Genomic DNA, 25,058 nt, shown 5'->3' with positions numbered 1-25,058 from the left:
TCATGAGTTAGTAAATCTAGTAAACATGTCCCTAGTTTTTCCGCTTGCTACATATTACTTTCATAAAATTGAAAATCGTCGTGCTTGAAGATTTAGGCTTTTGTAAACCTAAACTAGTTTTTTTTGTGTCGATGTGGTTGTTATAGCCTATTTAAATGGGCTTAAATAATTCCAAAAAGGGTAATAAATGGGGTGAAAAAGATAATAATAAATGACAAAAGATGCTTCTTCAATGAAAGGAGATTTATCTAATTTACCAAAGACAGTTTCTACTGATGAAATTTCTTCATTGTATTTAGCAGTATGTTAGAATTGGAACGAAGGATTGAGGCATGTGCTTCTTGCCAATATTTTTGGCTACAAAAGTGTGATTGGCTCGTATACAACAAAGAAGAAGCTAAATTGTATTGTAAGTTTTGCTTAAAATATCCTCATCACCATAGTGCCTATTCAAGAGATGGTTCATTTAATTTTAAGGGTAGTAACTTAAAAGCTTATTGTCAAACTGACTGTCATGTGAATGCGATGGACGCTTTCCTATTAGAAGGAATGGATAACATTCAAACAACATGAAGAAGGCAAAGAACTTCAAAGACTAGTCTCTCTTTACTCTTTTTAGGGTTGCCTATCATATGTCAAAGAAGAAATATGCATTTTTTGGATTTCTTGACATGATTTTCTTTTGCAAGATTGTCGAGTTCCATATTCCACATCCTTGTATAATGATGAAAGGCTTTTGTGGAGATGGTTTATTGTATTGATAAGTGTCTCATGGACTCCACTTTGAAAAAAGTGTCTAGAAGTCCTTTCTTTGGTGTCTTGATTGATAAGTCTAATGATATTATTAAGCATGGACACTTAATTATCTATTTGTCCTACCTCATTGATGATTGCATTCCCACATATAGATTTTATCACATAGTTTGGGTAAGTGATGGAACCACTAGATCTATCTTTAATGCCATCCTTGATGAGCTGGAAATAAATTATTTCGATCTTTCAAAACTAATTGATTTTTTTTTTTATGGGTGTTAGACCATGACAGAGTCAAGGAATGGTGTTTCAACACTTTTAAAAAAACATGGCCTATGAACCTTTAAACTCCTTTTATAGTTTGTAGGTGGTGGCAAATTGAAAATGGTTTTAATTTTTCTCTCATCTGTGCAGATCCCATTCTTGGACACTGTATGTTCTAAAATGACTCCATGTCTAACCCAAGATTGGCATTCAAAGGGTTTAATGAGATGCAATACAATCTCCACCTTTCAAACACTTTTCGTAAACATGATAGATGTGATTTCCACGAAGAATAAACACAAAGGTCACCTAAAAAAGCTTCACAAAACTCCCTTAAATATTCTATAAAAGCAGTGTTTATTAATCTTTGGAATGTAGCAGGGACAGTGGTTAAGCCAAAATCCATAACACAAAATGCGAACACTTTGAGTTAAGTTATAAAAGTGGTTTTAGCTTGGTCCTCTAGCACAATCGTGATTTGATTGTAACCAGAGTACCCACCTAAAAAATATATAAGCTTCCTTTCCTACAACTCTCTCAAGCACATGTTTCGAATATGGCAAGGGGTAATGTACTCTCCTAGTGGCAGCATTAACCTTCTTGAGATCCACACACACTTTGAGTTTCCCTTTTTTTTGACACAATAACTATTGGAGACACCCATTTTGAGTGGTCAATAGGGTATATGAATCCACATTTGATAAGCTTTTTGAGTTCTTCCTGAATAATCTTTGCATACTTAGGATTCATTGGGTAGGGTATTTGTTGGATTGGTTTAGCAGTGCTCATCATTGGAATTGTGTGTTGCACTATGAAAATTCTCAAAATAGAATCAGATGTATAAACATATTGTGCATCAAGATAGCTCTTAATTTCATATAAAACACCTTCATGATCCTGGAGCACCTCAGTGGCTTGATCATGGCCCTTATAGACATACTTGTACAAATATTTTACAGCAAAAATGATTGAATAAATCTCAACATTGATGTGTGCTTTATATATCTCAATGATAAAAATGGGTTGTATGGAGCAACCCATCTATTGTCTAGCTTGCAATCTCTTAATTGAACAAAACTTCCATTATCTCGTCTCGTATACGTAGGATATCCACTTTCATCCACATTTATAGATAGGATCAATTTATGTGGATATTTAAACCTACATTTTTAATCATCCATACATGGAGCATTGAATTCAAGGGACCACATGGTCCATGAATATTGTAATGAATATTACATGGTCCATGAATATTGCAATGACTAATCACATGATGCAACTATGGAAATAGCTCTTTGTTTGGGAGCTTAGCGCAGACAAACTTATCATAGTGGGACTCTTCCATTGATTTGTACTCAGATGCTAAAATCAACAATATATGTGCATGAGAAAGACCTCTCTTTTGAAACTCAATCGCACATACATGGCCTATAACATCTCCAAAGACAACCTTTTTTATGAGAAAATGCATCATGTCTTTGAACTTTTGATAGAATACATGTTGATGAATTGGGAAAACAGATTGTAAATATTGTATATATAGTGTGATAACACATGTAAATAGCCTCCTGGCGTAGCCGACATCAGGCATCAAGGATTAGAGCCGTGAATAATCCGTCAAAAGGAGGGAATGAGTTGTGTATCTATGATCCAACTCCAAGTTTTTTTGTAAATATCAGCGCTTATGAAAGTTTTCTGCCTTTCCGTTCCTTACTATGTACTTGTGATAGAAGCAAACCGGATGAAATTTCATTGGGATGACTTGTGGGTAGCATTCCTTCCACTATAATGTCAACTTTGGGGCTTCCTCAAGGTTAGCTGATCACAAGAGGTGTGAGTTGTACCCTCTAGTTTAATATCCTACAGGTCAACCGAAAGAGAGGGCTTAGTAATGGTTGGCAAAGGGGGGTTGGGAAGATTATTGGCAGGAACTCACTCCTAGCTGAATTTTCTTTTAAGGTGGTCAAAAATATGATGATTGCACTAGGGATGGCGTCCTCCTCACTATCTCACATGGGCATGGGCAGGAGGGGATCAATGGCCCACGCCCATTTTGGGGATGGGGTGCGATCTGAGCCATCTGATGCGGTTTGAGTACATTTGTGAAAATAGGTAAATTTGGGTGCATCAAAACTTGTCTATTCAGGCACCCCCTCCCCCCCACTCTCCTCCCCCGGAATCAAACCGAGAACATCACCTTTGCAAGGCTATCACCTTAACCACCTCACATGTGCGTGCTTGTTGAAAGCATTGGGAGAAGGGATTCCCTTATGATGAACCCATTGCTGTGTAAATTTGGGCCACTTTAGTAGATTCAAGCAAATTGGTAAATTTGGATGCGCTGCAACATCGGATGGCCCATGATGCACCCTCTCTGGGAAATAGGCGTGGGCCATTGATCCCCTCCTGCCCATGCCCGTGTGAGATAGTGCTGAGGGGATGGTGTGCACGTTTCCTGGGAGCTAGAGAGGGAAGGCGGCGCCATGCTCAGCATGGAGGCCATGCCAGGATCCTTCTCAAGGCACCCACTTGAATATGGTTATAGAAGGGCACGGGGGGCTTAAAGCTTGCACACACTATAGAGGCCGAGCAAGAAAAAAGAGTGGGAGAAAGAGACCAGAGCACGCACTGTAGGAGCCTAAAGAAATCACAGAGAAGGAGGGTTGGGGCTCACGTCTTGCCATAGTATGAGCGAGGTGGGCGTGTTTGAGAGAGAGAGAGAGAGAGAGAGAGAGAGAGAGAGAGAGAGAGAGAGAGAGAGAGAGAGAGAGAGAGAGAGAGAGAGAGAGAGAGACAATCACAACACCTAAAAAGGGGAGGGAGCTATGGGATCTTGAGAGAGGAGGACATGCAACTTCAAGGATCAAGTGGTGGAGAGAAGGGGGGTCTTCAGGATCTGGTCATGAGCAAGGCCACTAGGGGTCATAAGGAAAATAGTGAAGAGGAGGACTCCACTTAAGATTGCATGTGGGATGACTGCAGATCTAGAGAGCCGGAAAGGCTAGAGGGAAGCAGCACTACCTCAGGATGCCAAATGCAAAATCTAGACCAAGCGATGAAAGGAAAAGTGACGGCAACTGGGAGGCCTTCAGGAGCTGATTGCATATTATAAATACTGGTTGAATATAAGCAAGTAGGAGACTATAGACTGCAAGCGTGAGGAGTCCACTATGTAGCACGTGAAAACAAGAGGTATTTAAATAATCCCTTACTTGTATATTTTCAAGTATTATATGTACCCCTTATGTATGCATTTTTTGTAAAAACAACTAGCCTTATGTATGAAAATTTTCACTTTCTCAATTAAAAAACCCTTTATGTAAGTACATTTTTCTATATATGTACCTAATTATAAATCCCATATTTTTCTCACACGTGCTAATCTTATATATTTCCTAGTAGACGCCCGGGGACTACAAGAGAGAAAAGTGTTACTATTGAGGATCTCTGCAAGTTTGAAAAGACAACACTATCACAGGGAGGGTGTTGCAAGTTGAAGACCGCCAAGGAGGGTGAAAGGACGCTCCAACCAAAAGACTTCAAGTGCAAAAGAAGAGGAAGGTGCAACTTAAAGCCGCCAACATCTCACCATGACGACTGGTAACTAGTATTGTGGTTGGGGTGGACTTTGTTAGTATTTTTTAAGATGGTTTAAAGTGAACACAGTACTTAAGTGTGATGGCAGTAGATCTGGAAGCATAAAGCTTCAAGATTCTAAAGCAAGCATCCATATTCCATCCACTGTAAGGCTCCTTCATCTCTTTTGTGTTGCTTTCCAAGTGCTTCCTCTCACTACAACACCCAAACTTAATCTACATGGTAGAGCACGTCATTCTCTCTCTTGTTTTTGACCCGGAAGTTTCTAGGTTAACCATATCCTATTTCTACTGCAATATTCTAGCCTCCTCTGTGATGGTTTAAAAAAGGAATCTCCTTCTGAGGGTTAATGCAAAAGAGTGGGGGGACTTTAGTATCCCAAAAAACCTCCCCTACTTTCACCACATCGAGTTCTTTGTGTGAAGAAAATACTTTGTAAATACGGTGTGCAAGCAGTCCTTTTTGAACAAATAACTTTTTGATAATACAAGGTTTGTTGTTTTGAGTTCTTGGGCTCTCTCATCTTTTGGAGATCTCGTTGGGAACAAGAGTGTTTTTTTTATAATTATTCACAAACATCACTATGCACAAGCAAGCTACAACCTGCATGTGGCCCGAACTGAACCATCCTTTGGAACCTTAGAACACTGTATTTTACCCAAAATACAGCCTTCACCAACATGTTTGATAGGTGCTTCAAGAGGCGGCAAAGAAGCAACCATATCAAATTTCTGCAAACGTAGCAAACTGACAAAATTTGGATGACCAAAATGTGCATGCCAAAACTTTGCATCTGAAATAGCCCTTGAATCTGCAACTGCACTTGCAAAATTTTATCCATACTTGTCATACAAAGTGAGCTTATACAGCCCGCGGCACAAAAGGCCAGATGCAACAATTTCGGCACCAAAACTGAGATCATGAGAACTGTACATCTCTCATCCACAAATTTGACTACAAGTCCAAGTCTAGCAAGTGCGTATACAGAAAAGAGATTCTTCTTGATCCCAGGTACATAAAGTGCATCAACAAGTGTGAAAGAACTGCCATTTGTAGCAGTAAGCACAATCTTTCCAACTCCCTGAACCGGATAAGAGGCATTGTTGGCACAAGTGATTGAATTTCCATGAGGGAAAAACTCGAGAAAAGTGAATAATTCACGGTGAGGTAATGAGATTTGTAGCACCACTATCGAAATACCACACATGTGAATCTACAGCAATTGACAAGCATGCATCATGGAGAGTAGAATTGTAAGTCACTCTACGCTGAAAGCCCGTTCTACATCAACATCAGCATCACAGTCTCCTTTCACAGAAGATTCAACAATGGCTGCATTTGTAGTGGAACCAACATTTGCAGTGGAGCCACCCTCTTTCTTCTTAGCCTCTTTGGCCTTCAACTTAGGACACTGCTTGATCAAGTGACCATTTGCTTTACAATAATGACAAACCATCTTCTTTTTTCCCTTATCACCAGAGTTTCCAGACAAATTGCTGCCAGCAGAAACATTAGGAAGATAATTTTTTCCACTCATAGCAGAACCATAAGAAGTGGCTGCATTGTTGTTACCACCCTTTCTTTGAGAAACAATAAAAGCCTATTCAACTGCACGCTGCCTAGTCCTGTTTTTTCTAGAAAGTGACTCTTGCAACAACAATGTACATAATGTATCAAACTTGACAAATTCATGATTTCCTTGGGTCATAAGTCTCCAAGTACTAGCAAAAGTCTGGTAAGAATTTGGTAAGGCATCAAGAACAGTCTGCACATGGAAACTGTCTCAAATGACTTCACGTGCAGAAATAAGTTGCTCATTGATATCCTTGACACAAAAAAGAAAAGTGTCCATATCATCTTCCTCATGCATAATCTTTGACTCCAGCTCTTTACGAAGCAAAGCAATTTTAACCTCATTGCAGCTTGCATAAAGACCACAGCCAAAATATTCCAAGCTTGTTTTGCAGATTTTGCTGAACAAATGTGAGGAACAATGATATGCTTCACAGACAACACAATCAATGCATGTTCTTGCGTGTCCTTTACATCCCAATGAGCTTGTTCTGTCGTAGGAAAAACAACTCTAATAACAGCAATCCTTGCAGCAAGACCTGCAACATCCTCAACATTGCCTGCATCCTCATAACCATGACATACATCAATGCCCTACACAATGTTCGAGATGCCCTTTCACACAAGAACATGTTGCATCATATAAGCCCACATAGGATAGCTATCCCCATCCAACCTGTCCTCAACAACAAACATCTTGAACACATCTATGGTGTTGTCAGCCATGGCAAATACTGCACCTGATGTGAAAACTGCCCGAAAATAGGAGAAACAAAGCGGGAACAACACATGTTATATAGCACAGACCTTAGAAGACTGTAGGGCACTTGTTATGAAAAAAATGGCACTGACAAAAATTCTGCACAAAATGACAAAATTGCCTGTGCAGACCTCTCTATAGTGGAAACGGAGGCCGAAATGAGCCCGAATTAGAAATTTGAGCAGACTGAGCTCTATGAGCAATCGGAAAATATTTGTTGACCTGTGGACGCTTGCCAAAACTCACTGAAATCAGAGAAAGTGAGCAGGCGTGTGCTGGAGCAGCTGATGACTAAGCCAGGGAGGATGCAACCTGCTCTGATACCAATTGTTGGAATTAGGGTTGGAGAGAAACGTGCACAGCTTGGAGAAGATGAAGGAAGCTCAAGGCACACAATAGAGAGTGTGTTCCTTAGTGTGCAATGGAAAGATAGATAGCCCTAGAGTGATGGGCGTATATACAATGCTCGGGGGAAAAAACCTCCTAAAGAGGGAAAAATACCCCGGCGGTCCTAGTGTGTCCACACACATCACTACCACATGTATATGGTAACAGTGTCGTGATACTCCTAGTTCCCATGTTGATAGTACAATTGGGTGAAGACATCCACTTATGTCCCACGTTTATGTTCCCTTCGTAGCACCTGCATGCATGACCAAAAAGATTTGAGCCACAAACCCATTGTCATAGCTGGAAGAAGTGTGCAAGATTCCAAAAACTGTAGTTTTCTTCTTGTTAATAACCATGACTTGGATGATACTCTTGGATAAAGGCGGATTTCCTAAATGACACCACACTCCATAGGATAATAGATTATGTTTAGCTCCTGTGTCCAATAAAGGGTTATATAGCACTTTCCCATGGGTGCCATTTAACTCGATGGGGTGTCATAGAGGTGGATCGTAATCTAACAAACCGTCCTCTAATTCAACTTGAAATGCATGTGTAACTCCAAGTTTGGCCTCTCGTTGGTGCCTAATACTGGTTGCCTTCTTCTGATGAATGGCACATAGCTCCTCTTGTCCTAAAGGATCATAGTACCTTTTAAATTTACTCCCATTGAGGAATCCAATTGTTTCCACTCCATTAAGAGTTTCCACATGAATGGTACCTTGTGGGGTGATTTCGAATACTTATATGGTCATTTTCCCACATATTTTAACTTTTTCTTCTTATTACGCACTGCATACATAAGAACTTTATCCCCAACCTTGATATCCTTGTTCTTTTAAATGAAAATCAAACCATTTCTTTCGCCTATCTTTCTCCACAAGAGAATTTTTCACAGCCAATTGCCTCTCTTCATCTAACCTCTCAAGGATATATAAATGCTGAACTAAAGGGTTACCATACCAGCATTCTTGTGAAGCTACGCAAAGACTAGGAATGACAAAGTCCCATGGCATAACTACTTCTTGGCCATATACCATCTTGAATGGTGTACAATTAATAACCACTTTGTAAGCAGTACGATAAGCCCATAGAGCTGATGTTAGCTTCAAGTTCCAAAATATGAGATGAGTCTCTACCGTCTTGGTCAAGATAGAAATTAAAGTCTTGTTAGCACTCTCAGCTTGGCCATTTGCTTATGGATAATAAGGTGTCGACTTATGGTGGGATATCATGAAGCTTGTCGTGAGTTCCTTTATCACTTCATTTATAAAATAATTACTATTGTCACTCACAATTTCAAAGGGACAACCAAATCGTGTAATAATGTTCTCAAAGGAAAACTTAATGGTTGACCTTCCATTAGTCTTGCGTGTTGCCTTAGCTTCTGCCCACTTTGTCACATAGTCAGCCAAGGGGAGCAGCCAAGGGGAGTCCACTATTGATAGCCGTTTTTCGGCTCTCCATAATTGCCATAGTAAGTTACTCCACCCTACCAAATTCACCTAAACGCTATGGCTATCCCTACCATTTCACTGTACATAGGCGTGTGTGAGTTAGGGGGATTTTCCCATATCTTCTTAAAAACCCTCAGCTAGCTAGTCACTGGGCTAGTTGAGCCAAAAAAATAAAAAAATAAAAGTATATTATGGCCTCTTTGTGTGTAAATATTTCATTGTATATATGGCCTAAATATAGGGATTTTTTAAAATTATTTTGGTATTTTATTTATATATTTCTACTTAGGTGTGTGTTTTATTAAACCTATGTACACTTTCTTTCATCCTCTTACACCATGATTATATTTTTTGCCAATATGTACATACTCTAACCTCATATTTTTTCTTTATACAAATCACTCCCACATTTTCACCCTCACCCTCGTGAAAACAAAAAATTGATTTCTACTCATTGGTTACGTTTATTATATTATTTACTTGCATACCTTTTCCTCTTTCACCCAAAATAATTCAAGGAGGGACCATATCATATGATTCCAATATCTTTCCATATCCATAACTCCTCCATATTTTTATTATTATTTTTACTCATTATTCTAACACCATGTGCTCATTGAGCTAAAGTCCATGAATAGTCCATACACTAGTCCCACCATGTATATATTTCTTTATTCACCAATAATCCTCCTCCATGCATGGGTCAAGGGAAACTTAGATGATTTGTATTATAATATGACAAAGGAGGGGCTCACTCTTGGATGCATTGTACAAATTCAACAAAGGAGGGGGCCACTAAAAGACTTTTGCAGGCATAAAAACAGGCTTTTTGGTGAGAATTTTGGCACCTATCTCCACTCTGAATTTATAGCGGTGGTCAAAAGATAAAATGTAGCCCACGCTCTGAATAATCACCTCAAATGTTTTCATGATTTTTGGAGCTACCAGCGGTGAGCTATGATTTTTTGAGTGGACCTCAGTCTGCCCACTTTTCTCACAAGTAGCCCTTAGTCTTCTCTCACCCTTCCACACACCTACTCACTCTTACACATCCCTCCCTCTCCTTCCCTCACTCAAACCTACAATTTCCATGGCTTCTCCCACCCTCTTCACCATTACCCTTCTCTCTCATCCCTATAGTTCTTTTATGAACCTCTACATACATACACCCTCTCCATGTCTCTCTCTATTGCTTCTATGTTACAATTTCATTTACCTCTCCTAAAAATATCTAAAATTCAGCATCTTAACCATGATAACTTCTGCAAATTGAGGATTTTTCATCAACAAATCCTCTTTTCATCGTGGTGGTCAACCGTGGCGCCGGCGTAAAGAAGCGAAGAAGAAGAAGAAGACCAGCGGTCATTTTTTCCACAATCTACACAAGGGTGAGTTCAAGCTTCTTCAAAGCTTCACCATCTCAATGATTCTCTTTCAATTCACCCCTCTTCCTTCATCAAATCAACTCATCCTACCCATTGTAAATGTATCACTAACAATTCTAGTGATTATTACCACTAACAACTAACTTCTCTTGTAAAAATGCACCCACACTATCAACATATGGAGTAGGCAACCGCACAAGTAAAACAAATTCACTCACTCCCATGGAAGTTTCTCTCGTTTCACCACATCAATAATTCTCTTACTTGAGCCCACATCCATGTGACTCAAGAGAAAAGAGAGACCCCATTCTCATTTGAAATTCATAAAAAATCATAATCCTTGATCTTTCCTAATAAAATTGATTAGGCTTAATCCTAATCAAGGCTTCTAAAACCTATAAATAGAACCCATTCTTCCTTGTAAAAGACATCACTATACCATTGCACACTAGATTGAGCGTACCACACGCCAGTTCTATCTTGGTTGTAAAGAGAGCATAAGCTTTCTATACACCATCACCTTGGTGCATAGAAAAGCTTGAGCTAATTTGAGTGAGTGCGAGTAGAAGATATTCTTCCTACCATTGTTGTATCTACTCCAACATCAATGAATTGGTAGTTTTGGGTGCAATTCATGTCCAAAAGCTCACGCTTCTCCTCCAATTTGGCTTGGCAAACTCATTCAGCTTCATAAGGTGACTTGTTTCATTGAAGGTTGTTGTGTTGTTGCTTGTGATTCATTGGCTATTGTTTGGCTACCATTGTAAGAGGGTGGATGGTGAGAGGGCTCCCATAACCCTAAGACAATGTGCTAGTGATGCTATAACCAAATCTTGTCACTTGATTCCGCAAGCTCTAAGTTCCTTTTTGTGCAAAATATAAAGTTGAAGCTAAGTTGTACACCATCTCTCTCTCTCTCTCTCTCTCTCTCTCTCTCTCTCTCTCTCTCTCTCTCTCTCTCTCGTGTTTTAGTGTGTGAGAGTGTTCCATTGGTGTTAGGGTTAGTATAAATTCATTGCTTGTTTGTGGGTTGCTCTAACGATTCTCCTCTTTTGCGTCCTAGTTCGCTCTTAAACTAGGTGGTGCCCCTTGTGTAGTTGGGATTTGGTTGTGAGTTTGTTGTTTTGGTTTGTGTTGTGTTGTGCCCCAGCCCCATTGAGTAGCACGGGAGCCTTGAAGGGTGTCTAGAGGTTGCTCTTCTTGTTTCTCGCCCCGCACCGCCTCAATTTTGGTGCCCCCACTAAGGAACAGACTTGTGTATGTTTTGTGAAGGCTCAACCTTTAGCATAATCAAGTAGCTTGCATAAATCACGAGAATTTGTATGTTCCCTTCATTCCCATTGCAAGGCAAAAGGTACACATAATTGTTAGTACTAAGTTGCAATTTCAGCGAGTAATTCGTAGAATTTTAGGTCCTCTTAGGTTGGTAGAGATAAACGCATCAGTAAATCCTTTTATTTTGCCTCTCATTAGGTACGACCTTAGTTTGGACGACTATATTTTTGTTTTGTTTTAAGAATTAGGTCATGCATAGACCATGGATAATGGCCCAGGAATACAAGTTTTTCCCTTTCATTTCACTCCACACATTAGAGTAAACATTGCAATTAGTAGAAAAATCCATTTTCAACAACGTATGGTATTCATGTTTGGTGCCCAAAGAGTAGGAGAAATTCTCGCGTCACCAAACCCTGTCATTCTACCTCTTATTGATTATCATAGGTCATTTGATGTGAATATTTTTATTTTGTTGTAGAATAGATTGCAATTTAGAAAAATATTATTGTGTAAATCTTTTAAAGAAAGAAAAAACAAAAACGCGTCACTTTGAAAATCAATTCAATGGAGAGACAACGCCAAATGTTGGATATCCTCTTTCTTTGGAGAGCATGGAGAGGTGCAGGATTATTTCTAGCGAATTTCAAGATGTCTTGCCGTATCAAGAGGATAGTAACTGATCAAGGAACGTGTAGAAATGTTTGAGGTGGTCCTTAGGAAAGATGCTAGCACTTGGTTTGACTCTTTGCCTGAGGAAGTTAAAGGGAATTACACGGAAGTTTTGAATCGTTTCAAGAAATACTTCTTTGATCCCCAAAACACTCAGAAATTATGGCAAGACATTGTTTCTCATAAGCAAAAAGACTTAGATGACTACTACTTGCACAAGCAAGAGTTTCTACGTCTTTGGGCTCTATGGATACGAAATGTTGCTAACCCTGGTGATGGTGCAGAATTTCTAAAGAAGGAGAGGTTCATAGCCGGACTCTTTCCTGACCTTAAGGTAAAAGTTGAGGCGGGTGCACCTGCTACCTTTGATGCACCTGAAACTAGGGCTGCTGAGAAATATAGGAAACTCAAGTGCTTAAGGGGGGAGGTTCCAATAGAAGGTCTTAGACCCAAAGGTAAGTCACAAGCATCAACATGTAAGGAGCTTCCTGAGGTAACAGCGGAAGTGATTGAGAAGTTAAATGAATCTTTAAGCAGCTTGTCAATTCACCTTGCACAAGTTGTAGGTCCAAAAGGACAAGCAAAGAAGTCTGAAGAGCGAGACCCACGACCTAGGAGAGTCTTGCAATGTTGGAATTGCGGTGAGTCTGGACATGGGATGTATAATTGTCCTTGGCCCCATGGGGAGCCAGGGAGACCTAACTTGAATTACACAGTGATGAATGCAGGTGAAGGAACTAGTCAGCAACCACGGCTTATACAAAGGCCAAATGGAGCAAGACCACCTCCACAAGGAGTGGAAGGAGTTCCACCTTTGCCAGACCCAAATGTGCATGTGGTAGAGGTGACAAATTCAAGAGAGGTTGACATGGAAGCAAATGGCATTAAGCGTGGCCGAGGGAAAGGTAAGGAGAAAGAAGGAGTTACATCACAAAGTGACCATGGACGAGAAAAGAAGGCAAAGGAGACCAAGGAGGCTAAGAGGGCTCGACGTCGTATCAACCTCCAAGACTTCCCTCTTGGACATGGAATGGCTCCATACAACCTGTTGGAAGACATGAGAGGTAAGGGTCCTGATATCTCATGGCCTCAGTTTCTTGCATTATGTCCACAAGTTAGGAGGGATTTAACAAGGGCAGTTAGCACTAGGAGAAAGGTAAAAGAGAGTGTGCCTGTTGTAAAAATTGCACAAGCTGAAATGAATGAGGACATTACACCTGTGCTAGATTGTTACATAAAAGGGAGATTGGTTAGGAAAGGTCTAGTGGATGGGGGTGCACAAATTTGCATCATGACAGAGGGGCTCATGCAAAAACTAGGCATGCACATCCATGAGACACCTGAAATTAAGGTCAAGATGGCAAACAATAGCAAGGCTAGGTGCGTAGGCATTTGTAAAAATGTTTTTGTGGAGGCCTTTGGCATTAAGAAGGCAGTGGATTTCTATGTCATGTCTACCAAAGGAAATGGTTACCCATTTATCCTAGGGAGACCATGGCTAATGAAAATGCGAGCTTTGCAGGATTGGGAGAGTGGAAAGCTAATTTGCAGGAACGACAATCATAAGAAGGTTGTCTTTGACATGAAGGAGCAACGCCAAGAGGAGCTCCATGAAGAATCATCTCAAAGTGAGACGGAAGAAGGTTGGACCGATAACACTTCAGAAGAAGAAAGTAGCGGCAGCATTACTGAAGATGAGTCTTCCATCAAATTCATGGGGGTAAGGTTTAAGCCAACCAACCAAGAGACCTCTTGTCAAGGTTTGGAGGAGGTAGGTTCCCAAGAGAACCAAAAAGTGGAAGATGAAAGAATGCTAGAAGGTATGCTATCTACAACACTTACAAAGGATGAAAGAGAGGAGTTCAAATGCGTGCTAAGGAAATTTACTAGGCTTTTTGCTAAAGACTACACTGATGTGCGTGGAGTAGATGCTGTTCAACACAAAATTGAGTTGAAGCCAGAGGCCACACCTAAGGCTCAGAAGCTACGAAGGCTAGGAGTCATCAAGGAGCAGGCTTTACTCAAGGAGGTAAGAAAGCTTCTAGCAGCAGGTTTCATTTATCCAGTGGAGAATTCAGAGTGGGTCTCTCCCGTTGTTGTCACTCCTAAGAAAAACGAAAAGTGGAGGGTGTGTGTGGATTACCGTCCACTCAATGAGGCAACAAAAAGAGATCACTTTCCCCTCCCATTTCAGGATGAGATACTAAATGAGGTAGCTGGTCATGAGAAGTACACTGTGTGTGATGGCTACTCAGGCTACTTTCAAATAGGTATCGCATTGGAAGATCAATTGAAAACAACCTTTATCACTCCTTGGGGTTGTTATGCTTTTAGAGTCATGCCATTTGGTCTGACAAATGCTCCTGCAACATTCCAACGTTTCATGAACATGGTGTTTCAAGCATTCTTTGGAAAGTCAATTAGGGTGTTCATTGATGATTTCTACATTTATAGCTCAAAATCATTGCATCTACAAAGGGTAGAAGAAGTTTTAAAGAAGCTCTACGACATGGGAGGTCAACTCAACCCCGACAAGTGCCACATAGGTGAGGATGAAGTGATCTTGCTCGGTCACAAGGTTTCCTATAAAGGCATTGAGGTGGATCCTTCAAAGGCAAGGGCTGTTATTGAGCTCCCATCACCAAAGAGTCTTAAGGAGGTCATCTCTTTCATTCAGAAGGTGAAGTATATATCACGATTCATTCACTTAGCCTCGGAGTTGCTTCATCCTTTGCAAAAGTTGACACAACAAGTAGAATTTGCATGGTCTGATGAGCTTGAAGAGTATTTTTGTAACATTAAAGTCATTTTGTCAGAGCTACCAACACTCATGCCTCCTTGTTGGGAGTACACATTCTTTGTTAGCTCTAGTGTTGGAAGGGAAACAATTGGTGTTGTGTTGCTACAACAAGATCCCCACAGTACAAGGATGCGACCCATCTACTTTGCTAGTAGGATCATGAATGCTTTGGAGAGAGACTACACAGAAGCAGAACTCATGATGCTTTCTCTCATGTTTGCGGTGAGAAAGTTTAGATCCTACCTGCTACCAAAACCTTTTGTAATTCTCACTGCAGAAAATTTGTTCCCTTGGGTGTCATCTCAAATGAATCTTAGTACTAGGATCTCAAAGTGGATTATGGAGTTGCAAGAGTTCCAATACTCTTTCAAGGTAGAAGATAGTGTGCATGCACAATTGGCAGGGATTCTCACTTATAGGGTACATGAGAAGGAAATTAAGGTGCCTCAAGTAAGCACCCTACCATTGCCACCACCAAAAAGTATTCCCAATGCTTTTACCTTGTTCTTTGATGGAGCGTTTCGACGAGCCACAGGGAAAGCAGGGGGAGGGCTAGTGTTGCTCAACCCAAGTGGAGAGGTGGTCATGAAAGAGAAGGTCAATCTACTAGGTTCAACTAGCAACAATGAAGCAGAATACGACACACTACTTCATGGTTTGAAGATGTGCATTGGCCAAGGGATAAAACGTCTCATGGTAAAGGGAGATGCACTTCTCATTGTTAAACAGATTTTAGGCATTTGGGCATGCAAGAATGAAAGCTTAAGGACAAAATTTCATGCCATTCGTAGGATGTTTAATCAGTTTGAAGAAGTGCAACTATATCATATTCCGAGGAAACAAAATGAAGATGTCGATTTACTTGCACAACAAGCAGTTACATGTGTTGAGAGAGAAGTGCAGGTCATCATTGTGGCAGCAGCTGTCAAGCAACCGAGATACTAGGGATTGGAGTCATTGGCTCCCATTATTGGCTACATTTTGGAGGGTGAGTTTCCACAAGACTTCACGAAGGCTCAGAAGAGGAGACTCATGAAGAAGGCAAGTTTCTATCTCTTCCTAGAAGGCTCCCTCTATCAAAGAGGGAAGGATCAAGTGTGCAGAAGAGTACCAACTATCGAGGAAATTCCAGCCATTCTAAAAGGTTTGCATGAAGAGGCATGTGGTGGTCATTTTGCCCAAGAATCAACTGTGAAGAAGATTTTGCTTGCTGGGTATGTTTGGCCAAGCTTGCATGTGGATGTTCAACATTGGTGTAAAAGCTGTCACAATTGTTAGATAAATGGAAATAGAAGGTTGGTGCATGGCCCGAGGCAAATCGTGCTTGCAAATGGACCCTTTGAAAAGTGGGGCATTGATGCTATGGGTCCTCTGCCTAGGACAAAAAATGGTAAACTCTACATTCTAGTGGCTGTAGACTATATGACTAGGTGGGTGGAAGCACAAAGTGTGGCAAAGGTAAATGAGAAGACAGTGAGCAAATTCGTCTACACTCACATTTGTTGTAGATTTGGCACACCTTTGGAGATTTTTTCTGATAATGGTCTAGGGTTTAGAAAGGGATTGCTCACAGAAGTCTGTGAAGAACTTCACATTCTACATCGTCACAGTACACCCTACTATCCCCAATCAAATGGTTTGGTAGAAAAAGCTAATGGTGTCATTGGAAGCATCATTAGAAAGATGGTGAAAAACAAGACAAAGTTGTGGGATGACTTCTTGGATGGTGCCTTGTGGGCGTATCGAACCACATATAGGGAAGCCACGGAGTTCACACCATTTCACTTGGTCTATGGTCAAGAGGCTTTACAGCCAATTGAGCTAAACATTCCAAAAATGCGACTTCATGGCAAATCAACACAAGATGATCAAGAAGCATGGATGGATCGACTTCACCTTAGCTGAGATTGAGTGGAAAAGAGAAGCAGCATACGAGTGCTATAAGAGGAAAGCCACACAGACAAAGGAGAAGCTTGACAAGAAACTGAAGTACAAAGGCATCAATGAAGGAGATCTTGTGCTAAGGTATGACAATCGACTCGATAATCGTTTTGATGCCAAATTTGAAACAAGATGGCAAGGGCCATACATAGTCAAGAAGGCTTTCAATTCAAGTTACTATTAGCTTATGGACTTGAATGGTAAAGAGCACTCTAGGAAAGTAAACGGGTATCGCTTGAACCCCTATTTGAGTCACCTTCTACCAAAGATCTGTCCAAAGGCCGCTGTCTCATGTAAGTATTGTTACATGAAGCATGAGTGTAACTCCTGCCAAAATTCTGAGGGGCCAAACAATGAAGATTTCGTCAAGGACTCTGAAGCACTCTCTTTGGAAAAGATGCTCTATGATGGTACATGAATATACCATCATCCTGGGGGAGGGCTAATGATAGCCGTTTTCTGGCTCTCCATAATTGCCATAGTAAGTTACTCCACCCTACCAAATTCACCCAAACGCTATGGTTATCCCTACCATTTCACCGTACATAGGCGTATGTGAGTTAGGGGGCTTTTTCCATATCTTCTTAAAAACCCTCAGCTAGCTAGTCACTGGGCTAGTTGAGCCAAAAAAATAAAAAAATAAAAGTATATTATGGCCTCTTTGTGTGTAAATATTTCATTGTATATATGGCCTAAATATAGGGATTTTTTATAATTATTTTGGTATTTTATTTATATATTTCTACTTAGGTGTGTATTTTATTAAACCTATGTACACTTTCTTTCATCCTCTTACACCATGATTATGTTTTTTGCCAATATGTACATACTCTAACCTCATATTTTTTCTTTATACAAATCACTCCCACATTTTCACCCTCACCCTCGTGAAAACAAAAAATTGATTTCTACTCATTGGTTACATTTATTATATTATTTACTTGCATACCTTTTCCTTTTTCACCCAAAATAATTCAAGGAGGGACCATATCATATGATTCCAATATCTTTCCATATCCATAACTCCTCCATATTTTTATTATTATTTTTACTCATTATTCTAACACCATGTGCTCATTGAGCTAAAGTCCATGAATAGTCCATACACTAGTCCCACCATGTATATATTTCTTTATTCACCAATAATCCTCCTCCATGCATGGGTCAAGGGAAACTTGGATGATTTGTAATATAATATGACAAAGGAGGGGCTCACTCTTGGATGCATTGTACAAATTCAACAAAGGAGGGGGCCACTAAAAGACTTTTGCAGGCATAAAAATAGGCTTTTTGGTGAGAATTTTGGCACCTATCTCCACTCTGAATTTACAGCGGTGGTCAAAAGATAAAATGTAGCCCACGCTCTGAATAATCACCTCAAATGTTTTCATGATTTTTGGAGCTACCAGCGGTGAGCTATGATTTTTTGAGTGGACCCCAATCTGCCCACTTTTCTCACAAGTAGCCCTTAGTCTTCTCTCACCCTTCCACACACCTACTCACTCTTACACATCCCTCCCTCTCCTTCCCTCACTCAAACCTGCAATTTCCATGGCTTCTCCCATCCTCTTCACCATTACCCTTCTCTCTCATCCCTATAGTTCTTTTATGAACCTCTACATACATACACCCTCTCCATGTCTCTCTCTATTGCTTCTATGTTACAATTTCATTTACCTCTCCTAAAAATATCTAAAATTCAGCATCTTAACCATGATAACTTCTGCAAATTGAGGATTTTTCATCAAAAAATCCTCTTTTCATCGTGGTGGTCAACCGTGGCGGCGGCATAAAGAAGCAAAGAAGAAGAAGAAGACCAGCGGTCATTTTTTCCACAATCTACACAAGGGTGAGTTCAAGATTCTTCAAAGCTTCACCATCTCAATGATTCTCTTTTAATTCACCCCTCTTCCTTCATCAAATCAACTCATCCTACCCATTGTAAATGTATCACTAACAATTCTAGTGATTATTACCACTAACAACTAACTTCTCTTGTAAAAATGCACCCACACTATCAACATATGGAGTAGGCAACCGCACAAGTAAAACAAATTCACTCACTCCCATGGAAGTTTCTCTCGTTTCACCACATCAATAATTCTCTTACTTGAGCCCACATCCATGTGACTCAAGAGAAAAGAGAGATCCCATTCTCATTTGAAATGCATAAAAAATCATAATCCTTGATCTTTCCTAATAAAATTGATTAGGCTTAATCCTAATCAAGGCTTCTAAAACCTATAAATAGAACCCATTCCTCCTTGTAAAAGACATCACTATACCATTGCACACTAGATTGAGCGTACCACACGCCAGTTCTATCTTGGTTGTAAAGAGAGAGTAAGCTTTCTATACACCATCACCTTGGTGCATAGAAAAGCTTGAGCTAATTTGAGTGAGTGCGAGTAGAAGATATTCTTCCTACCATTGTTGTATCTACTCCAACATCAATGAATTGGTAGTTTTGGGTGCAATTCATGTCCAAAGGCTCACGCTTCTCCTCCAATTTGGCTTGGCAAACTCATTCAGCTTCATAAGGTGACTTGTTTCATTGAAGGTTGTTGTTTTGTTGCTTGTGATTCATTGGCTATTGTTTGGCTACCATTGTAAGAGGGTGGATGGTGAGAGGGCACCCATAACCCTAAGACAATGTGCTAGTGATGCTATAACCAAATCTTGTCACTTGATTCCGCAAGCTCTAAGTTCCTTTTTGTGCAAAATATAAAGTTGAAGCTAAGTTGTACACCATCTCTCTCTCTCTCTCTCTCTCTCTCTCTCTCTCTCTCTCTCTCTCTCTCTCTCTCTCTCTCTCTCTCTCTCTCGTGTTTTAGTGTGTGAGAGTGTTCCATTGGTGTTAGGGTTAGTGTAAATTCATTGCTTGTTTGTGGGTTGCTCTAACGATTCTCTTCTTTTGCGTCCTAGTTCGCTCTTAAACTAGGTGGTGCCCCTTGTGTAGTTGGGATTTGGTTGTGGGTTTGTTGTTTTTGTTTGTGTTGTGTTGTGCCCCAGCCCCATTGAGCAGCACGGGAGCCTTGAAGGGTGTCTAGAGGTTGCTCTTCTTGTTTCCCGCCCCGGACCGCCTCACTATGTAAAAATTGCATATAACACGTGTGAATAAGAGGTATTTAAAATAATCCCTTACCTGTATATTTTCAAGTATTATATGTATCCCTTATGTATGTATTTTTGTGAAAAAACTAGCCCTTAAGTATGAAAATTTTTACTTTCTCAATTAAAAAACCCTTTATGTAAGTACATTTTTTGTACATGTACCTAATTATAAATCTCTTATTTTGTTTGCACGTGCTATCTTACATATTTCCTAGTGGATGCCCTGAGATAGTCAGTTGCAACACTAATATATCGAGATTGAGTGTTATGAGTTGCTGGACTAATTGAGCCTACAAAGTTTAAACCCTAGTTTTTAAATGGTTGGGTCACTTTAATAGGATATAAGGGCATCTTATCCTTCTGTTGTGTGGTCTTGTAACGTTGGCATTCATCACATACTTTTGAAAAAAGTGATGCATCTTTGAATAAGGTGGCCACCAATAGCCTGATTGCAACACCTTTCTAGTAATTAGTTCTCCTAAAAAATATCCTCTGGCTATGTCCATGTGTGCTTCTTGCAGTATGTACAAATACTCATTCTCACGAGCACAATGTCTAAGAATATTATCCTGCCCTATCTTGTAGAGAGTTTGTGCAATTAGAGAATAAGGTTCACATTTTTTTAGTAGCTTTGAGTTATATCCTTACGAAGCTCCTTGGGTGGAAAACCATTAACTAAAAAGTTTACAATCTTCTCACTCCATTTAGGCATGGGTCTCAACTAGGAAAAGGGAAGTATCGGGAAATTCATCATCAATTCCAGTAGGGGCTTCACCATTGGGTATGCAAGACAAATGATCAGCCATGACATTCCTTTTACTGGGTCTCACCACAACGATAGAATCAACTCAAGAAGAATTAATAACCATCATGTAATTCTTCTCGTGGAATATGGTTTGTTTACTAGAAACAACAATACTTGATGATCCACATAAAAAACAAACTTGTTGGCAAGAAGGTAATATTTCTCTCAGCATTATTCAATTGGCGACTTGCAAAGCTAATGGGGTAGTCCAATTTATGTTCTCCTAGTTGAACTAAAACACACCCAATAGCAAAGTTTGATGCATTGATATGCACATAAAACATTACATTCCAATCGAACACTCGTAGAATTGGGGCACTTGTCAAGGACCTTTTTAATAACTCATAAGCATGGTCACACTCCTTGGTCCAGTGAAACTTAATAAGAAGCTTTTACAATGGACGGGCTATCTCAACAAAGTTTAATATAAAACGTCAATAATAACCAATATATAAATTCATTTTCAACATCTATTCATTGTGTTATGCATAGGACAACTTTTTGGTTGTCTCTTCTGTTTGCAAAGATTTTTGAGATTTCAATAACATCAGCGAAGCTTGTTAATTTGATTGCCACACATTTTAATCACTCTAACAAGAGGCTTGACGAGTCAAGGAATACTCAAAAGGATTTGGTGTGCCCGATCTTGAGATACGAGCATACATTTGATGTCAGGTGGCTAATTTGTGCATATGCAATATTCAAGGTCTGTTCTTCTCTTAATGTCATTGTATTGGAGACAAAAGGAAAAGCGCCAACTCTTTTTATTGATCTTTCTAAATTTGAAAAGGTTTGTCGTCTTTTTTTTCTTAGCACACATTCTGAAAGGTATATTTATAGTCAGTAAGTTATTTCAAAAATAATTTGTAGATATTACTACCCCGGGGGATTCAATATGGAAAACTTACCACACCACGTAAGTGCAGGGGAGGGTTTTTTTTTACAAGTTACATAAGCGTATAAGTTAGGCACAGGCCCCCAATAATTTATCTCCCAAGCTTAAAAAATAAGGGAGGGGGTATCATATTTATTGGGGGGGGGGGGGGGGGGGGGGGGGGGAGAACTGAGAAAAAAGAAAAATGAGAGGAAGTTTTTGTGTTTCAAAATTATGGCTTCCCAAAAGAGTTTTCCCTCGAACTTGTGAGTCAATAGCTACACAGATACATGCAAGAACTAACACTGCTTTGTATCAATTGCTTGTTTTATGATTATAGTTCATTTATTGAGCGATGAAAGCTATAAAGAGGTTTTATAGATGCAAATTACATGGAGCACCTGACACAACTTTATAACCACGTTTTTGGATTAATTTAGATGGATTAAAACCGCACAAGTAGCTAGAGTGCAGGCTGAACGGGCACATAGTTTGAAAGTCAAACCAAGACACATTGAGGGTACATCTAGTAGTTATCAATAGAAGTGGTTCCTTATTATGTTGCCAGTCACTATGCTACACGCTCTTTGACTAGTTTTACTCAGTCATATCATGTGAGAGCTAAATTTTATATGTAAGATAGGGGTATGATAGTTTTCTGCATTGATTGTCGTATAAGCGTAGAAAGGGGGGTCATATTCTCTAATGTGAGTGGTATATAGGGGTTTTATTAAAGTTGTTTGCTCGCAGGTGACATCCCATTTTGTATATAGAGTGAATCCCCCGGGATTACTACCATGTCTAAAATCATTCAAAAAGAGATCAATTTAATTCAATAGTATCACATTGATCCTCCCGATATTGATAAGAATGAACTTATTCTTTATGCAAGTGGTTATATGTTTTTGCGAGAATACGGGCCAAATAAAGGTTTTTTCTTTTACTTGCGAGGAGCTATTCATGGCAAAACGGTTTTTGATATTGAGATAGAGAAAGATATCTTTGGCATGGATCTAGTACGTGCTTTAGAGTTTCAAGTATTTTCCGAAGAAGGTTATCACCTCTCTTCAAGAACGTTTTGCTGACAATTTCATTTTGGCTAAGCTAGATATTTTAGTTTTAGCACAACATCTAGTATTAGAGAAAGATCTACAAGAGTATGGTAAGTTAGAGACAAAAGAAATAGCTTCCTTTTATGGTCAAATGAATGCGTTAGAGATTATAAATTCTGCTGCTATGATTGAAGAGGATGATTTTATTAGTGAATTTGGTAGTTTCTGCAACAATCTGCTATTAGTTGGATACGTTTTAGTCTTCCAGATGGTGCAGCTGCAATTGCTTGCAATGCAATATGGAGAGACTCATATCCTCATATGTTGACTGTTTGTCAAATTGATCTAGTGCAATTATGTTCTAATGCTAATATATGTGAGAGAGTATTTAGTGCTCGGACAAGGATTAAGACGAAATTGTGACACAATGGAGTTACAATCCTTGGATGCACTTTTGAATATCAAAATAGAATGTCCTTCAAAGTTGATTGAAATAGAGTTGGAGGAGAGCATTGTGTTATGGGGTGCTAAGGTGCATCAACATCTATTTGCGTCAAAGGTATATGAAACTTGAGTCTACAATAAACAAGCTATGTATATCGATTGCTTTTATTTGCTACTTTTGATTATTTCTTTTTCATCTACCTTACTAATTCTAAAGGGGGATAAGAAGAATAAATACAATCTACCATTGGGCTTTGCTAAGAGTATTTACTCCTCTCTTCCCTCAAGAGAGCTTGGTGTAGCCATCATCATTGATGGTAATGAGGTTCAATCCCCCTACTCTCATGTTTAAGCCAATTAAATTAAGTTCTACTTTGTGCTTTTATAAACATCTCTTTTAAAAGTCTTTTGCAGTTTGAGGAAACAGCAAGTATGAATCTCAATTTTCTACCAAAAATGTCAAATTCAGGCTTGCATGGCAATGAATGTAAAACTTATTTTTCTTACTATATCTCTGTGTTTTAAATTTTCAATTTTTCAACATTTTATGAAAGTCGGTTGTTGAGAGCCACTATAGGCATCTCCGATTGGCTCAAAAGTGCTTGATTTATTGCAACAGGTGATCTTTATTCTTTATTGTTGCGTTGATTGTAACTCTTTGATAGTCTTTCTGGGCTTTGTCAATCTTTTGGTTGGATATTTAACTCTATAAAGTAGTCTTAAGCATTGAGTTATAGTAATGAGTAAACATAGTAGTGGACTGTGGGTGTAAAGGAAATACATTAAAACTTAGTTCTAATGTAGAAGTTGGTTTCTATTCACATCAAAAAAAATTGAAAATTTATTGAAAGGGAAAAAATCTAGCTCATTTGGCTTAGAAAAGAATTCAAATTCCTCAAATTTTGGGGAACTAGTTCGGGTTAGGTTGAGGGGGATATTTTACTTGTTCAGATTTTAGATTTTGTTGAGCTCTGGTTCAGCTCATTGCTAATATGCCTGAATGTGTGTTTCTTGAGCACTGTAGATACTTTGATCAGAATGATTGTTTGTTGACATGTGGTGGTGGGAGAAGTCGGAATCCCTCCCCCTTATATATGGTATAGATTGTAAATGGTGCTAACATGGACCACACCTACAGTTAGGTTTGTTGATAGGCTTGGGAAACTCTCTCTGTGCTGCCACAAGATTCAATAATAATCTGATAGTACACCATGTAAATAAGAATTGGATCGGTGATCACAACTAGAAATGGCGGACAAGAGGCTCATACAAGGATCAAATGCAGTAGCAATTTCATCATCTGGCATGTCACAAGCAGATAATAGGAAGCCACGTATGAAGGGGCCTATGCATAAGTGCTAGATGGATAGTGGTAGGAGATGATACGAAGACATTTCTACATCTTTCCACTTTCAGAGACATGAAGTAAAATTAGACCTGGATATGAGCCAATATGTAGAATTGATAAAAAGCGTCACCCAGACGGGCCTTCACTTTGGTTTTAGAAATTTTGTCGATGAAGTTCAATTGCATATTCTTTGAGTTGAAAAATAGTTGCACAATGCTTCATACTCTCTCTCTCTCTCTCTCTCTCTCTCTCTCTCTCTCTCTCTCTCTCTCTCTCTCTCTCTCTCTCTCCCCCCCCCCCCCCTCTTTTTAAATTCTTATATCAAAGAGCTATGTGCAAAATCTGCATTCTTGGGCTTTTCATTGATTATATTTGCAAAGGAATCAAGACTCGAGATAAAGAGACTATCACACAAACTCGAAATAATGAAAAATCTAAATTCTTAGGCAATGCGCTTGCTAGCATCAAGCACATGTACTTTTCCAAGCTGAAATCCTCTCTTGGTCGAAATTGAATCCACATCTTTCTTCATCAAATGAATGCCATTAAGCCTAA

The 25,058-nt window shown here is 39.4% G+C and overlaps 1 pseudogene; it reads left to right on the top strand.

Moving 5' to 3' along the window:
- Nucleotides 1–303: 303 nt before the first annotated feature.
- On the top strand, nt 304–23,817 carry LOC147421767 (uncharacterized; annotated as a pseudogene).
- Nucleotides 23,818–25,058: the final 1,241 nt, after the last annotated feature.

This window comes from Adiantum capillus-veneris, chromosome 27, assembly GCF_014529385.1.
Source record: "Adiantum capillus-veneris isolate H3 chromosome 27, ASM1452938v2, whole genome shotgun sequence".
In the NCBI taxonomy this organism is placed as follows: domain Eukaryota; kingdom Viridiplantae; phylum Streptophyta; class Polypodiopsida; order Polypodiales; family Pteridaceae; genus Adiantum; species Adiantum capillus-veneris.
This window is presented reverse-complemented; position numbering and strand designations above follow the sequence as displayed.